The 16226-nt window shown below is 47.1% G+C and overlaps 1 protein-coding gene and 1 long non-coding RNA gene across 5 annotated transcripts in view; one reads left to right on the forward strand and one right to left on the reverse strand.

The window, feature by feature from the left end:
• Positions 1-16226, reverse strand: part of SFMBT1 (Scm like with four mbt domains 1) — a 132484-nt gene that overhangs the window by 63218 nt on the left and 53040 nt on the right. The window contains exon 1 of one of the 4 annotated variants that reach the window (XM_048315481.1): positions 11492-11874. The exons of 2 other annotated variants lie outside the window; for them this stretch is intronic. The gene's annotated coding sequence lies outside the window, so the exon portion shown is untranslated. Of the gene's footprint in view, positions 1-10377; positions 10447-11491; positions 11875-16226 lie in introns of those variants that run through there. One more of the 4 variants, XM_048315479.1, reaches the window with a different exon arrangement.
• LOC125331459 lies at positions 11924-15886 on the forward strand. Its single transcript, XR_007206062.1, has 2 exons — positions 11924-12868; positions 14538-15886. It is a non-coding gene; the product is annotated as an uncharacterized LOC125331459 (long non-coding RNA).

The raw sequence follows: 16226 nt of genomic DNA on the forward strand, positions 1-16226 counted from the left end.
ACATTAAGTGGCAAGTGCAGCACTGGATGTAAATTACACCATCTCCACTTAAGTGCTGCCCTCAGCAGCAACCGGAAATTGCACAGCCCAGCACTGCCACGATCGCTCCAGGAGCAACAGGAATGTAAAAAAATGAATTATCAGATCTCTATGCAAAGCAAGCACATCAACTGAGTGAAGAACTGGCCTAGAAAAATACTCCCTAAAAGCTTTCCAAAGCTGAGGTCAACATCTCTGCAACATCTTAACTTTAATTCTTGTAAGGTACTTCGTTAGCCTTTATGGTTACGAAAACATCTTCTAAACACAAAAGATTAAAAGCTCATTCTCTGGCACACCCAGAAGAAGTGAATGGCCACAAAATCAACAGAAAACTGCTGGGGTACAGAGAAACAGTGAATGGATTTTTCTAAAGGGCGACAGAAAAACACTCATTAACAGCAAAATGAAATCACTTTTCTTGATTCAACAATCTCCAACATATTACCTTATACCAAAGTAAATCATGTGCAACATAAATCCTTTGGATTGCAGCATATTCCCGTATAATAGGGATTAAATGTAAGATCCATGCTCTCCTGTGCACATTACACAGGTGTGGCCACAAGGCAGCATGGAGCCTCCACAAGGAGACTGATTTGACCTTGTTCCTTCAGACCAGGGATGTTCATTTTGTCCTTTTCCAAACTGAAGCATCCACTGATCTACTCACACCATAGCACGCAGGCTTGGTGTCTGGGAATACATAGCTGAATTCCCACTTTGGTAATTTCAAAAGCTTCACAACCTGGGAACTTCAGAATAAGATTTTTAAATGTTGAAAATATCAGTGTTAAATTCCACACCATATGCTGCACAGAAGATCTAGTCAAAGATCACTAAATGGTAAAACTTCATTAAATGAAGTTAATTCATCAACTAATTTGTCAAGAAGTAAGAGTTTTAGAAAGGATATGATACAATCTGGGCATTAAGCTCAAACCCAAGTCTACTGATCACCTCAGGTGAGAGGCCGCTTCCATCCAATGAGACTTGAAATATTTTGGAGCTTCTTCTGGAAGATCATCTCAAAAGGTTCATTATAAAGACATGAAATAATGATAGAAAGAAAAAGCAGTTGTTCACAATACAAGGAGGACTAATGACTGTACTGTGTCCTCCTTTCCAAGAGAAGAACACAAGCACGAAATGAGTGTGAAGTTTTAAGACAATACAGAAGCATGCAAGAGATAAAAAATAAATTCTGTTTGCTAAGAACTGCAGAAGGATAATAGCAAATGAAATTAAAGGCAAGATAATAAGATATAGAAAAAGAAATAACCTCACCTATACAATGAGATCTAAATTAGCTACTGCAACTTGGAATTTTGCAACTGTTACAACTTATTCTCTTGGAACATCAATTTCATACTCATTAAGAGCCCCATGGAATGGAGAAGAAAACAACAAACACTGTGCTACAATTCTAGAAATCCAGAGCCCCTTGAGACAGCCAGTAGTGCTGGTGTCCAACAGCCATGTAAATACTAAAAGATGCACCAAAAAAGGTAAGAAAGACCATCAGAGGCTTGAAACACTTCGATAGTAACAGGGACGGATGTACAACTCAGTTTTACAGCAAAGGTAAGAACCAGCCACAATCAGAAAGAGCATCCCTGCCCTGCTCAGCACTGCAGACATAAGCTACAGATGGGCTTCAACATCTTCTCTACAACACAGCAGGTTTCCTTCCTTGAGCTGAACAGTGCAACTACAGAAGAGTACAAGAGGCGTGCAAAATCAAAACTAGCATCAAAAAGAAATATAAGGAAAGGTTATTCACCATTTCTCCTACCACAAGGACCAGAAACCACAGACTAAGCACCTTTGCCATGGCACACAATAAACTGCAGACCCAAACACAGGCAGTTGTGGATTCAGAAGGGATCAGACCAACTGACAGAGAACAGGGCCAATCCCTGGTTCCTGCGCGGTCGGCAAGAAGGAGCTGTGCTCTACTTCACTGCCTCTTACCCTCATTTCAAGAGATTTTTGAGGTGAGACACAGGAGTAGGTGTCCTCCTGATCTGACACATTATGGCAATTTTTATGCTCATCCCACTTTTAGCTAGACTTGAAGCCACTCTTCCTCCAGCAACGCAAAGAAACTTCTCAACCACCCCCAAGAGCCACCGCAGTGATATTTTTGTTTGAAACATCACTGCTAAGGTAGAATATCAGAAGGGTTAATTTTACACACTGAAGTGGATTTTGCCATGCTGTTTGTCAGGTGCATTGAGGAAAGGCAGATAATGAAGAAATCATACACCATTAGTCTTTGAAACCCAAAAAACACTGCTTCATTCAGAGACTCATCCAGCCTGACTGCTGCAACCACTGTGACCAGCGTTCTAAAACCACACCTCTTCAGAAGCATCAATGCTGCTGTTTTTCCATAAAGATGCCTTGAGTAATTGACAGAAAGTTGTTATTTTTTCTGCTATATTATCTACACTCACATCTGCGTGTAAGAATCATCAAGACTAATGAAGCATATTTTGATGTCATAATCTACGTCACAGCACAAAAGGAAAGCATTTCTATAAATTGCTTTAAATAAAAGCGTATTAAACAACACAATACTGCAATTTCTGAATAACCTAAAAATAGTTTCCAGTAAGATGCAACCACCATTTGGAAACAGAATATAAATGCAAAAGATTAAACCTAAATATCAAAATAAAAACTTGGATTTACTATGAAAAGATAATTTCTGCACTTCTTATTGGATAATTATAAGAATTACAATTTTTGTCGAGTTGCTTTTAGATGGAAATTGAACTCCAATTAAAAAAAAACCTGCACTTTCATTTTACTTGGATAATGAGTATTCTTACTTTAAAAGCATTTACAGAGAAGGCAGAAACAAAGAAGACAATGTTTTGGTATTCATTAAGTAAGAACATAGAGTTAAACCAAGAAACATTAACTTCAGTTTAAAAATGTGTGGCTTTTATTGTCACCTTGCCCTTCCTTGCTGTCTTTTTTTTCTATGAAGACCAGAAGAAGAAACAACCTTCCCTGATTCTTCAGTTTCCAGTCATTATCTCTTTCTTACATAACATGAGCCAGTAAAAAAATCAAAACCAGACAAAGCAGCTGTTGGACACACTCCCTCTACACTTGCAGTGAGGCTAGAATTATCTAGAACTGGCTTATTATCAAAACAAACTGGACTCGTGCTTCAACAAATCACTTCCCTAAATACATTGGTTTTAATTAAGGGGAGCAACAAAATACACGTTTAACTTTGCTAAGTTCAAAATGTAAGATCTGGCCACAAGAAAAAGGGGAATTCAAAATTAAGCTCCTTCTCCCTCCCCAAAATCTGTTTAAAAAGTTTAACAAATAACTTAAGACATAAAATAAACACATGAAAAAGAAGACTTTTGCTCTTGGCCACTGGAATAAAAAGCCTCACAGCTAAACTGACTGGATTTTGTTTTGCAAAGAGAGGAGGAAAAACTTCCCTGGAAGAAGAGATTTCCCTATGCCCGTGCCCATGGTCAAATTCATTTAAAAGGAGTTGATTAGCTCTATTCAATTAGCCAATTAGTGCTATATCTGTAACACTTGTGACTGATCCTGTGCTTGCATTATTTCTTAGGGCCATTAGTTTAACCCTCATGGTAACACTTTAAAGAGCAATGAGCAGAGTTAATCCTGGAAGGAATCACTGCCTACTTCAATAATTTCTTTTTTAGGATGTGCATTCGTGAGTTTTGCTGGCCCAATTGCAAGGAAGCATCCCTGTGTTCTCCCCCTGCCTGTCTGCTTGGCATTCTCTACCTGGACACTTCTTTAGGAATCCAATGACAGGCCCTGTAATTTACTTGAAAGCACAATTTGAACAATTTAGTGCTTAACACATTAATGAGGGCATGTTTGGAACTTGACATTAGGAAAAAATAAATACTAATATTTATATATATACGTGAGGCAAAGCCTGTGTCTATAATACATAGACCTGTCAGGCTTCAGTAGCATTTCTCCATACTGCTGTGGAACATCACAGCTTTTCAGCACCGTGTCCTCATTCAAAGTTATTGGGCACTGAAGCCAGCATTGGCCTCCTTTCAAAAGGATGCTTTGACAAGAAAGATACTCTCAAAAACCCACTGGGGTTTCAGACAAGGCTTTACAGTATAACGGAGTTTCACAGACCTTAGATTTAAATTTTTTTCTCTTTTTTTTTTATGATTTCAAGACAAATAACTTTCTTTTTTTAAACCAAGAGGTCACGGCTCCCCATGCAGAGAGCAAAGTGCATGCTTGAGCTGCAAACGTGCACATTACTACAGCTCCCGAGGAGGCAGGGAATCCTAAATGGATTTCATTCAGTCAGGCAACAAAAAGAAAAAATACACCAAATAATAATAAAAAAATTTGTACATTTGTATGTATTTTCCCAGGCCAAGAGATCAAGAAAAAGTAAGAAATGCCAGAGCATCACTCACTCCAGCACAGAGAGGTGAGACACCCACAGAACTCGCAGAGCCATTTGTAATAAATGTGCACCCAGCATCAGAAGGGAAGTGCCTTCACTTCCTGACTTGATCAGTTTCTTCTGGAAACAATGACAAATCTGAAGGTGCTATTTATGGCTTTCTGTCACCCATTGCCAGAAGAAATAGTGACTACAGCCCCTAAATACATCAAGACAGAGTTCATCTTCTCCAATCCACTTGATATCTACTTCAGGATCACTGCTCCAGTCCTTCACATCCTTGGAAAGGATTAAGTGACAAACAGCAAAACCTTGCAGGGTTCCCCATCACCATCATTACTTTCAACCAATGACCCAATTCTGCAAGACAGAGCACCTCTTGAGATATGCTGAGAGCCCTCAACTCCAATCAGACAAAATAGGAGAGGAGGTCGCTCAGCCCTGCATCATTTACTCTTAGAGAAAAAAATAATCCAAGATGCATCTCTTCTCTCACTGATCAGTACTCTCAGAGAATCTCAAAGCTAGTTTAATAGCTGCATCATTTTTAGATAACATCACATTCCACTAATCTCCTTCCCAACTCATCTGTTTGAAGAAAGAGATCATTTCTGTAGTGAACAAGAGTGTCCTCAAGTGTAACAGCAAATAAACCAGTGTAAATGAAGTGCCACAGCAACATAAACAATGACCTTGAAAACCAGCAAGCTGCTGCTCAGGATGACTCTAGGGACTATAATCACATTTTAAATGTCCACATAATCTGAACAAATTGCTGACATTACCTCTGTAGCTACAACTCACCTGCACTGTAGGTAAAAGCATCTGCAACCTGTCCATGTGCCAAATCCCAGTGGGTGGAAAAAGCCAAAATAAAATACATATGGTTCCCACCAACTTTAAGTAAAGGGAAAACTCTTACTTGTGCATTATTTGCCATGAATAACCCGTGCAGCAAAAAACTTGTGTCACTTAAGGCTGCTCTGTCTCATAAAAAAAAACAATGGCTTGAAAGAACAGAAATCCCAGTACTAGAGAGAGGCATTACAGAAGAGATGGTTGTTCTACTGCAAACATCACTGAAGCCCTCCTTACTTCAGGTTTTAACATTATTGCTTACCTGGTTATCCCAGGAAACAAAGCTCATTAGATTAATTTGGAATATTTGCATGTGTGCAGTTTTTTGCCTCTCCTATCGTGACCCTTCCTCAAACCCAGTCAACAGAACATGACTGAGGGCTTGGGGTTTCTATGACACTGAGATCCAACAAGTGTTGTACTAGGATGCTTATTTTCATAGGGAAAATAAATCCAAACATCACTGTCTCCATTGAAAGGTGAATGAAGACATCCCAGAGAATCCACAAGAGGTAAAGAAAGGGAAAAAGAGGAGGGGGAGAGAGAGGAAGAAAGAGACCTTGGGACCTGGGCTTCCCCGGTCGTGTGGCTCCCAGGCCTTCTTTATTTGCACACTTCCCATCTAAACACTCCTCAATGGTGTGTGTGGGTGATAACCCAACACTCCCAAACCAAACAAAACAGAAAACTACCCCGAAGACTTACAGCTTTCCATCTTCGAAGGCTATTAAAGCATTCCCCTACCACTCTGTAACTACCATGCAGCTTTGCATTACTTAAAATTCACTAATTTCCCAGAGACGTGGAGAGTTACCTGGAGAGTCCCAACTGATAGGCACAATATCTTGTTCCAGCCTAAGCTCACACCCTCCTTTCTCACAGGAGAACATTTAAAATACTCAAACATGTAATTCCCCTAAGAGATGCCCTATTAAGAATGCAGAGTAGAATTTATGTTGTAATGCTTTAATTCTACAGACCAGCCTTCACTAGGAACCCTTAAAAAACCACAATCTCACCCATAAATAGGTGTAAAATAATAACGATAATTATTACTACGATTATTATTATTACTACTATTACTACTGTAATTATCCTATGATCACCACCAATCCACAGAGATTGTCAGCAAAGTCTGGCAAAAAGGAAGAAAAATCAACACAGGTACAGAGTGAACAGAAAACGTGTGTCTTATATGCACCAAATCTACCTTAAAAAAAATGTATTTATATTCTGTACCCTGGGAACCAAAACTATTTTAAAATCAAAAGAGCACTAATTAGCATCTCAATGCTTCTTTCATAAGTTTTATCAATATAAAGAAAACCATGCACAGTGGAAAGAATTATGGATTAAAGTTAGAAAAATATGTAATTCCAATAAAATATCATTGCACTGATGTAATGGCTTTAAAAATCATAAGATACTAATGTAAAATTAAGATAAAAATTTATTCTCATTTTTGACTTTTTCTGAACTTCAAGAATGTGAACTGCTAAATCTCCCTTTCAGGATCTCACACACTGTGAGACACAGTGTTTGCCTTCAGGACCATTTCAACAAGCATTTGAATCAAAACAAAAAAAATCACCTCCTTCCCTCTTTTTCTATCCCTTGACTTTTCAAGTTAGAAAGTAATCCTGAGAGGGGGAACCACCCCGACCTTAAAAGCTTTAAGTAACACCCACTTCAGGTTTAAACATATGATCTAAAACTCGACAGCCACTTCCCGAAAGTAGAAGGAAAGGAGCACAAAGTCAAGTCCACTACCAGCAGCAACACTGATACTCCAAGAGACCAAAACAAAGATGACACATAAAATCTGCTAATCATCAAGCAAGATGAGCGAGATGAACAACACCAAAGAAAGCTGTCATAGGTCCAGAAAACACTTGTAACTTGCACAGGCTACACTGTTTCAAGTCAATGACCAATCTACAAGACACAGAACTGCACACTTAAAAAGTCAAGAAACTAAACCCCAAGACTATTCTGTAGCATTAAAGCTGCCATGTCATTATAGGAACAATGGATGTAATGCAAGCCCTGGGGTTTCAGGCACTGGAAGCTCTCTCCCCAAAATGCCCCTTGCTAAACCCCTTTAGGCTTACTTTTCCCATGCACTTAAAGGACACTATAGTGGATCTAACATGAATCATTTCACTGTCAGCGTGTTCGTGTAATTAAGTTGCCACGTACCTCAAGTGCATCAGTTGTAGGACAATTACTTAAATCAAGCCAGCACAAAATGACTGTATTGATGTCTGCATCACTGCATGATGATCATGCCACGGCCAAACTTCACAAGTGGAAGCACAGCAATGATGTTAAGGTGAATTCCAAATACAGTGGATTCAAAAGGCAACCACGACAGAAAGATTGTGGTCTACAATTGTCCCTGGTCTGCCAAGAAATGACCAAAAGAGCCCCTAAAAAGTGTTACCAAAACATACTATGGCACGTGTTGTTTTTACTCATTAATATCTTCCCCATGAGGCAGTGAAAGAGTTCCCAGAATATAAAGATTACACCATGCAAAAACTCTATCAGTCATTAACATGTCAGTTTACACTTAATCCACCTTTTCCCTACAGCAATTGCTTAGGAGATTTGCCAGGTTTAAGAATCAGATAAGATAACTCAATACCAGCAAATTAATAGTAGAGGGGGAAAAAAACCAGCAAAGGAAAACCCATACAGATCAATAACTACAGAGATCTGCTACTGTTTCCCTGCTCTCTGCCGGGCACTGCTGTCTCCCCCGGAGAAGGAGCGTGTCAGCTCTAATGTAACAGGATCCTGAGGTGTCCCAGGGTAAGTGCCCAGCACGGACACACCAAACAACAGCAAAGCCATTCTCCCGACACTCCTATGCCACCTCCTAACTATGAGTCATTAAAAAAGGCAGTGAGATCAGTTTTATTTGGTTGCCTGTCTTGTCCATAAGCATCTTCCTAACATAGGTTCTGGGAAGAACCAGATTTCATTCTCATCCCTCAATCACAGCAACAATTCACAAACCAAATGCAAAAGAGGAAGTGGCTGAATTGAAGGCAGGAAGGCCACTAAGTCTTCTCTCTAGAGATGATCTTTTAGATAGATAGATAGCTTTTTACTCATTTTTTTAAAATTGTAAAATCCATGTCAGTAACGCCTACCACACAAGAAACCCAGGCTTTCAGTTAATTGATCTATTTTTACCTTCACATTGATTTACTTTGTCCCAACAGCTGGCTGTTTTGAAACAGTAATCACAGACCGCAGCCAGACCAGGAATCCATCCTGCTGGATGCTGTAGATGCTACAAGTTACAGTCCCCACACCTGAAGGAGCAAAACTACTTGCCATTAACAACTTTTCCTCTTAAAAGACAGATGTTTCTGACCAGTTCACACACATCACAAACCTTAAGTAGGTTGCAACAATGATATTTCTGAAGTTACAAGGTGGATTATCATTTTTTCCAGCGTGAGTTTTGCGTGGTGCAGCTTATATTCTGCCTCATGGAACCGTTCGCTATGGTAACCTCCTGGGCTACTGACAGCAGCCAGCTCCCATAAAGGAAGGAAGGAACAGCAAAGAAACAGCAAGTTAGGCCTTTTCTTTCTCTGCAAAACCTCTCCCACCAAAATTCTGCTGTCAGAGTGGGTGAAACTGTCAGACATGAGGGTTACCATGTACAATCTTTTTATAATGGCAACAAGTTTCTCTAAAGTAGATATAATTGTTCTGCTAAAGCATGCATGGGACTGTGAAACAGGCATCACTGGCCTATTTCTCAATAAATAAGGGCCTTATAGAACTGCAATAGCGAATGTAGTTAAAAATCCACAATTAACTGCCCGCGCTGTTTTTCTTCTCCTTTCTTTATTTCCACTGTGTGTGGGGCGGCGGCGGAGGGGGGATGGGGGGTTGGTAGCAAGTTTGCAAAAGCCACAGACGGAAAACTTGCTCAGTCCTTCCGATGCGGGCATTCCGCCCTCCCGCTTTCACCCGGCGCTGCCCGGGCGGGAGCCCTCCCGCAGACGCTGCCCCGGCGCCGCTCCCTCCCCAGCCCGAAGTTGGCGTCCCGGGGCATCCCCGGCGCCCGGCCGGGCAGTGTCACCGGCGGCCGATTTACGACTTCAGGTGCAGGAGCGGCGGGCAGCGCAGACCGACTCCCCGAGAGACAAAGGCTGTGTGTCGCTCGCCGGAGCGCCGCCGGGCGCGGAGCCGCCGGAGGTGCGGAGCGGCGGCGGCGGGCGCGGCGCGCACACAATGCCCGGCCCCGCGGCAGCGCAGGCCCCGCAGCGCGGGCGGCGGCGCTGCGGGAGAGCCGGCGGCGCGGCCGCGGCGCCCGCCCCTCTCCCCGCACACCCACCCACCCCGACCGGGAGGCGAGAGCCGCTCGCTGACGGGCCACTTGACGGGGACCGACGCCAGCCGCTGCCCCGGGCGGGACGCGCGCCGCGCCGAGCGGAGCGCGGCCGCGCCCGGCGAGGGTGCGGAGCGGAGCGGCGCGGGGTTTAAAGGTCCCCTTCCACCGCCATTTTGAGGGGGAGGGGGGCGAGCGAGAGGCGCTCGGTGGGCTCGGCCCCCCGCGGGCGCGGGCAGGGACCGGCCGCGCCGGGGCGGCGTCGCGGCGCGCACAAAGTTCCCGCGGGGGCCGGGCGCGTCCCCGGGCGGGCGCGGGGCCGGCCAGGAGGGCAACTTCGGCCGAGCGCGCCGCGGGACGCCGCGGGCCCCTGGCGGGAGCGCGCAGAGTTGCGCGCGGGCAGTTGCGCGGCGGCGCCCGGCCAGCCCCGCGCATCGCTCCTCGGCGCGGCCGAAGGCGCGTCCCCCCCGCGCTGCCGCCGCCGCCTCCCCGCCGCGCTCCGCCTGCCTCTTCCCTCCTCCTCCTCCTCCTCCTCCTACCTCGCCGCCTTTTTCCCGCATCCAAACTTCGTGAGCCCGGAAAAACCCTCCGGGCCCCGCGCCCCGCCGGCAAAACGCCCCCAACAGCTGCGCCCGGGGCCGCTCCGCCTGCGCGCGGGCGCCACCGCCGCCCGCCTCACCTGCGGGGAGTTTTTCCAGCCCTGAGCCGCTGCCGGGGCTCGGGCTCCCCAGCGCTCCGCTCACTGCCTCATTCCAATATGGCACGGCCCGCCAGAGCGCATGCGCCCGCCGCCCGCCCGCCTGCCTCCCCCCTCCCGCCCCTCCGCCCTCCCCTCCCCTCACGGCTTTTCGGGCGCTCCGGCTCCCTCCTGCCGCGGGCGCGCCGAGCCCGCCGCCGCCGCCGCCCGCCCGGCCCCGCGGGGCCCGGCCCCGACCCCGCCCCCGCCGCGCTGCCCCGGGCTGCTGCCCCCGGACACCTGCTCCCGCCGCGCCGGGGGCAGCGCGGGATCGGCCGCCGGTAACGGGACGCGCCGCCGCGACTCTGCCGGGGCGGGGCGGGTGTCCACGCCCTGCCCGGGCGCCGCGGAAAGGGACACGGCCCGGCGGGCGAGCGGGCGGTCGGTGCCTGCCGCGGGATGCGCGGTCCTGTCTCCATCCCCCCCCCACCCCCCCGCCCCGGCGAGAATTTAGCCCCCTTCCCCTCGGACAGAACCGGCCCCGTCGGTCGGGGCGCGGGGACCAGCGGCGCCCCCCCGGCCCCCCCCAGCGGGCCCGCGCAGCCGGCGGGGCCGCGCCAGCGCCGCAGTTGGCGGGGAGCGGGCGGGCGGCACCGGCCGTGTCGTCCCCCCCACCCAGGGCGGAGACCGGCGCCCCGCGCACTCGCCGCCGCTGCCCGCGGCGCAGCGAAGCGAAAGAAAAAGGAAGCGGGTTGTGCAACACCGCGCTCCTGCCCGTGCGGCGGGGACGGAGGGGCGGAAAGGGAGCGCCCCCCACCCCGATTCCCGTAGCCGGTCCGCACCGAGGCGGTGGCCGGGAATGAGCCCGCCGGTCGGCGGGGGACTGCGGGAGCAGAGCGCGAAAAGCCTTTGCGCTCCCCGGGAGCGCATCCGCCCGCCGGCGGCGGCGGCCGCAGACGGCGGCGGGAGCGCTGCGGCCGCGCTCCGGTCCGCTCGCCGCCGGGAGGGACGCGCTCCCGGGCCGCGGGCTCTCGGCCGGCTTGCCCAGCCCGCGGGCACCGGAGCTCGTCTGTGCGTACGTGCCCTCGCGTCGTGCTGGACACCAGTTGCTACCGACCAGAAACGAGTGTTCCGAGGCGAAGAGCAGGCGGATCGAGTGAGCTGTAATGGTTTGTCTCTGGAGCAAAGAAGTGCCAACAAATAAACAGAGCGGCAGTACCGGAACAGCGGGCAGGAAGAACGAATGGAACCATGAACTTGCTCATTACGCATCCAGCGGGCAGATCGCACACACCGCTCTGCGCGCCGCGGCACCGCGGAGACGCGCCGGGCTCCGATTACTCCTGAGCGATGCGGTGCGATGCCAGGCAGGATAGAGCCGGCCACGCAGCCCCTCTCGCAGAGAGATGCTGCTCTCCACAAGGATAAGAAACCTCCTTTTCCCACTGGCTTGAAGTAAAAAAGTGGCGACCTTTTCCGTGGCACTCGGGAGGGAGCACAGCGCGCCCGCCGCCCGGGACAGCGGGCCCCGCTCCCGACAGGAGCCGCTCCGGGGCTCGCAGCGGCCGCGGCGCTGCCCGAGGACGGGCCCCGCGGGGCTGGAGCGCTTCGTGCCCGCGGTTCCGTTTCCCGGAGCGGTGGCCCGCCCGCTCCCGCTGCCGTTCCCGCCGAGGGGCGGGCGAGGCCCGGGCCCTCCGCTAGAGGGGGGTCTCGCCATGCCGATCCGCAGGGCCCCGCCGAGCGCTCCCGGCCCGGCACCGCGCAATTAACTATTCAAATGAAACCTCTGCCGCACCACCTAACTGGGTCCCAGCAGACGCCGGCTGCATAACCGAGCGCCGCTCCAGGCAGCCCCGGGCCAGCCGGCCAGACTTCGTGAGTCCCCCGAAGATCTCCGCGGCCACCGCCAGGCACGGCAGCCACCCCCTCACCAAAGCACAACCGCTAAGAAACTGAGGACTTGTTCTGCAAAAGCCCCAAACTGGTGTGCAACAGGAAGAAAACCTCAAAAGTCAGGTATCACAAACTTCTCAGGCTGACAAGAGCGAGAAGCACGCCCTTTCAGACTGCTCGTCGATCCTGGAAATGAGTCCTTGGTACACACAACTGCGTACGGAAAGAAACGTGATCCACCAGTCTGCTCCGTGAAACATATAAACGATCTTCTATGTCCTATTAATCTTCAGTCACAGAAGGACAGCTGTTTACAGAACCTTCGCCTGGCCAGCTCCATGATACGTTAACTTTGTGTAATCTCTGGTGATTTGGAGGTTATAAAGGCACGGAAAGGAAGCGGAATCTTTCTGGACCTTCTGGCATCTTAAACCTCCTGAAACGCGGGACTAACACACTGCAAATACACATTTCATCACACGGGGATTAAATCTCCTTATAGCCTCTTTTCAGGAACGGGAATTTGTGAGAAACCCAACACCATTTTATTATCCAGTTTGGAGGATGAACTGAGTAACTAAGCAGCCATCAGACAGCCAAGGTGTGCCTTGCTTCTACCTTCAAGGCTTTTCTAGCATCCACTCTTTGAAACTAGAAACTTTCTAATTTCCAGTGTAACTGTATTCACGACCAATTTATAGCCATTTGGTCTTTACCATATTGCCCTTCAAATTAAATAACTTTGCCTTTCTGATATTTACCTAAAAAGTCCCTATAAATAGCAATTAGATCATCCATTCTCAGTCTTTCTGCTTTGCTTTTAATCTTCTCTCCAAATAGGTTTTCCACTCCTCCAGCGTCCTTTTATACCTTCTACCCTGTGTGCACTGTTCTAAACAAGGTCTTAACAACTGCCTTGTACCACGATATTAATACCTCGCAGTCTCCTGAAAATGCCTCACTCGCTGCATCCCAGAATACATTAGCATTTTTAAGACCACATTAGAGTGGCATCATAGTTATCCTACAACCAATAATGTACCTGGATTCCTCCTCTTGTAATCTCACATTTGATGAACCTCTGAGCTTCCTCGCAGTTATTCTAATTAATCTGTGAGTGCATGACTTCTTGCTATTATATTCCAACCCATTTCTGGTACTCCAGGCAATAGATCAATTGTGCTACAGCAGTTTAAGATACTATACCATAAAAATATGCATCTTGTCCTATTTTTCAATTTAGTTACCACCCAGCCTGCTCAGAGGTTTCCCCTTTTCCAGCAGCTCACTGCAACCTGTCCACACTTTTGGCCATGTCAGGAAGGTGGCAAATGTTGTCCTTGTAAAGCAGCCTGCTCCTGAGCTTCTGTGAAACATCCAGGCTACCCACAAATTCCTCATGTCCCATTTCTTCAACCAAAGCTATCCCTGGCAACACATGAATCTCCAAGAACCACGATGGTTCACCTGTTTCTCTACAACCTCACACTGTGTTTTGGCACTTCTTTTTGTTTTGGTGCAGACTGTGGTAGGCCGTTTCTTCTACAAAATTAAACTAGAATGCTTCATGCAAAATAAGCCACATGTCTTTTAGGAACCTTCTGATCATTAAAAACTTATTTTCCTTGTTTACGTTAAGTGATAAATGAGGAATTCTAAATTTTCCCTTAATTGATCCAGTAAGTCACATATATTGTTAGCATCACACCATCTTTTCCTTCAGTTGTTCTCTCATATTAAAGAAGACCTGTTTTGAAGCTGAAGCATTCAAGCTGTGCAAACAGCATTAGATAATCAGTACCCAGGTTTAAGTGCCAGCCAGTTTTCCCTAGCAGGGCTTTCTGCTCCTTTCAGCAAAACTTTCAGCTTGCCTTTGTTTTGCTACATTAATTAGCACCACACTCCTATAGACTGCAAGTGCCAAGAAGTCCCTCTGAACTTTTTTGTGCACAGACAGCAGGCTCAAGCTGCACATCCCTGCACTGAGAACAGGGCTGGTGTAGGTTTGCAGTTCTGTGCTTGTACTCAAATGAAACTCATGGAACAGAGCATTCCCCTTCAGTGAAGTGGGGATAATTCGTTTACAAGAACACTGTGGCTGTGGGAGCAAAACGCAGAGAAGAGTTACAGATACATTAATTCAAATTGGTTACGTGTTGGTTAAAAGCTTTTGTCCCTACTTATAGGGTAGATTTTGTTGAGTAAAGGTTGTGAGACGTATGAAGAACATATATGGGTCTTACTGGAATTACTATTTGTGTCTTACATAGGGAATCCAAGAGTGCTTCTGAAATCCTTGGATCCCTTGTGACCTTCTTCATCTGCAACCCAACTCATTAATGGGAAAAAGTTGGTGTTTGTGGAGGAAACAGGGCCCTTACAAGAGCTGCAGGGGAAACATTGCCCAGGATTCCCAAAGGTGAGCTGAGACCAAGCCAAGCCAGTCTGACTCTCCACAGAGAGCTCGCCCCAGTGGTTTGAACTCATGAAGTTTTCCATAACTACACGGACTTTCTCAGCAAATGCTGTTGATCTTCAGCTGTTAGCTTAGAACTGCATGTCTTCTTCCAAAATGTACAATATTCTACTACAGTGTTAAAGAAAATTTGCCAAGGACTTTTTAACCTTCAATGCTCTCCACAGCTTGTACTTCTGAAATAATAACCAGAGACATGCACTGAAGTATTTGCAGTTGCCGTTTCTGTGGCCAGTGGATCAGACTAACCCAGAAGATAACCTCCTGTGGGTGAGTGAGTGACATCCCTGGACTTCTGCTTTGCTCCTCCTGTTTTCAGACTTTGGTTAGCCTGAAAATTATGGCAGTTTTAAAGCTGGTGAAAGGCTCAGCTGGCAGCCCTATGAAAGACAATCAGTTCATCCTCAAAGGAACCCTAATATAGACACAAGGGAAGAGCCACTTGGACTCTTCCCTTTGCTATTGCAGATGTGTGCTGATGGCACACAAGGTGGTGCACTTCAGACCATGCAGCTCCTTCAGTGGCCTTGTTAAAGATGCTCCTGCCGTGAGCAGCAGGTGCCAGGTGTGCCAGCAGGGTGTGGTGTGGACACTGGGGATGTTAATAGCTATTGAGGCAACACTTTCTTTCACATATTAAAGGCATTTTGCTGGCATGCAGATATGCTCGATCAGGTTCAGCTGTAGGATGAGGGGAAGAAACAGATCCAAGCAGTTTGCTCCATACCTTCCCTTCCCCAGCTGTCTGCTTTCTGGCTTAGAGACTCCAGACTTGGAACAAGAAGGCTGTGTCATTTTAGTGATTTTAGGTAAGTGACAAAAAAAAAGAGGCTACAGGGCCTTTAGTTAGGCCTTCAGCTGGCAGCAGCAAAGCATCTGTAGGCTGGTCCCTGCAGCACGGGACACCCATCTTCTACCTTCTCTCTGTTCAGCTTCTGAGCATGTTCTTTTATGTTTGACTGCTTTTTTCACTGGCATTTTTGCTTCTTTCTCATTTCTCTTGACTGCTGTACATCCTATTTTATTATTTCCTATTAGTGTCTATTGTACCTCACTTGGGTTGTTTGGTTTATTTTTCATTACTGATTAATTCCCAACACTGTAAGGAAAATAAATTCATTGAAGAAACCTGGTTTTTTACCAGCCATGGTGCTGTTCATTTTACATATGTAATGTTCCTCTGCCCTTTGTTTAGTCTATTTAGACTTAGCTTTTCAGAGGGTTTTAATCTCTACTTGTGCAACAGCTCCCTATATACGAGGTCCAGTGTTAGCTGTGTTGCCCATGTTAATGTGTTTATAATTAAGATATTAGGATATTTGCCATACTATGAAAATCTTCATAATTTTTGTCATTTTTAATACAGCTGAAGACTTTGCATGTGTAAGGCACATCATACAGGTCACAACAGAGAGGGAAAAACTTCTCAAGCTAAAGTCTGGGAGAGATGAGGGCAGAAACTATGAGTAATCTTGCAGTTTTG

Source organism: Corvus hawaiiensis, chromosome 11 (genome assembly GCF_020740725.1).
Source record: "Corvus hawaiiensis isolate bCorHaw1 chromosome 11, bCorHaw1.pri.cur, whole genome shotgun sequence".
NCBI lineage: Eukaryota > Metazoa > Chordata > Aves > Passeriformes > Corvidae > Corvus > Corvus hawaiiensis.